Genomic DNA, 1,987 nt, shown 5'->3' with positions numbered 1-1,987 from the left:
ACTTCTTTGTTTTTTCCTTATATAGTCTTAAAGATTCGTATGCTTGGAACCTCATTTCTTCCAGTTGATGTAATTGATCCTGTCTTTTAATATCTGCATCCTTCAAATCAAAGTTTAGAAATTTGAGAGCCCAATAAGCCTTATGCTCCAACTCATTTGGTAGATGACAAGCTTTGCCATAAACAAGTTGAAAGGGAGTTTTGCCTATTGGTGATTTAAATGTAGTTCTATAGCCCCAGAGAGTATCATCCAATTTTTGTGGGACAACATCATTGGCGACATAAGTAAGGGTGTCACTACTCGTTTAATGCTAAATGATGTTTGTTTAAACATGACTTTCATTTCTCAAATAGAATCCTCCAAGATTGATGATGGAATCGATGATGAACATTTTTCTTGAAGCAGAGACTGTTTTTTCCAAAATTCTTTTTAACTCTTTGTTTGATACCTCCGCTTGGCCGTTTGTTTATGGGTGATAAGGTGAGGCTACCTTGTGTTTAACATTATAAAATTCTAAGGTTTGAGTTGAACTAGTTTGAGAGAAATGAAGTTTGGGAACTTGTTCCTACACCAGATAATGGGCATGTTAAAGGAACTCGTTGGGTATTCCATAATAAATCAGTTGAAAATGGAATTATTTTAGAAATAAAGCTAGACTAGTAGCACAAGGATACAATTAGGAATGAGGAATAGATTTTGATGAAACCTTCGCTCATGTTGCTATACTTGAAGCTATTCGGTTGTTACTTGCATATGCTTGCTCTTTAAATTTTCAGTTATATCAAATGGGCGTAAGGAGTGCATTTCTTAATGGATATATACAAGAAAAAGTGTTCATTGATGATGTAATCGGGGATGAACACTAGATTCTTACTATGCAGGAAGAGTTAAACCAGTTTGAGAGAAATGAAGTTTGGGAACTTGTTCTTAGACCATAAAATAGACATGTTATAGGAACTCGTTGGGTATTCCGTAATAAATAAGATGAAATGTAATTATTGTTAGAAATAAAGCTAGACTAGTAGCACAAGAATACAAATATATGTAGATGGTATTATTTTTGGTTCTACTAATGAGATTTTGTGTAGTGATTTTGGTAAAATGATGCAAGGGGAATTTAAAATGTCTATGATGAGGAAGTTAAATTACATCCTTGGATTACAAATCAAACAACTCAAGGATGGTATTTTTTTTATTCAATCCAAATATTGTAGAGACTTGATTAAAAGATTTGAAATGGATGACTGCAAGCCAATTGCCACTCATATGGGTTCTGGTACATACATCGATACAGATGAACCTGGAAAATGCATTTACATATCAAAGTATCGATCATAGAGAATAATAAAAATCTTTTTGATCATAATTTTCCCATTTGCATACAAGGCCGAAACCTGCCATGCTCCCCTAATAGGGTATGTTACAGCACAATGAACTCATGGTTTTCAAATCCAAAGTAATGTCTTTTCCTTTTACATAGGAAGTAAGACGGTTTTTTCTAAATTTCATGTTACAGTAAATTACTCTAATCAGTTCAGGATAAATTTCATTTGATTCACAACAGAAATAAAAAAGGTTTTGTTGTCTCAAGAGATAAGGAAAAAGAAAATCTTCAAACTCAAAATTCTCTAGATTACCGTATTTGGGAGTGAAGATAATGCGACCATGAAAGTGCTCCTCAAAGATTTTGTGTTGCTCATCATTTGGTAGAAGTCGCGCTAAGTCAAGAGGGTTGGACTCCAAGGATGAATTTCCTTGCTTTCTTTGAGTAGGACTGGTGTGTTGCTTCTTGGTTCTAGATGAGGAAGACATTGAAGTGAGTTTTTGAAAAGTTAGGTTTTTAGGTTTTGGAGATTTGGGGGTTTTTTATTTAGGTCACTAAACACGAAAATGATGGTTTAGATGTGAAAATATGATATGAAGAGGTTTTGAAAATGAGGAAGAAGATGAGTTTGAAAAAAATTGAAAAATGCAATATATATATATA

Source organism: Lupinus angustifolius, unplaced genomic scaffold (genome assembly GCF_001865875.1).
Source record: "Lupinus angustifolius cultivar Tanjil unplaced genomic scaffold, LupAngTanjil_v1.0 Scaffold_537, whole genome shotgun sequence".
Taxonomy (NCBI): Eukaryota; Viridiplantae; Streptophyta; class Magnoliopsida; order Fabales; family Fabaceae; genus Lupinus; species Lupinus angustifolius.
This window is presented reverse-complemented; position numbering follows the sequence as displayed.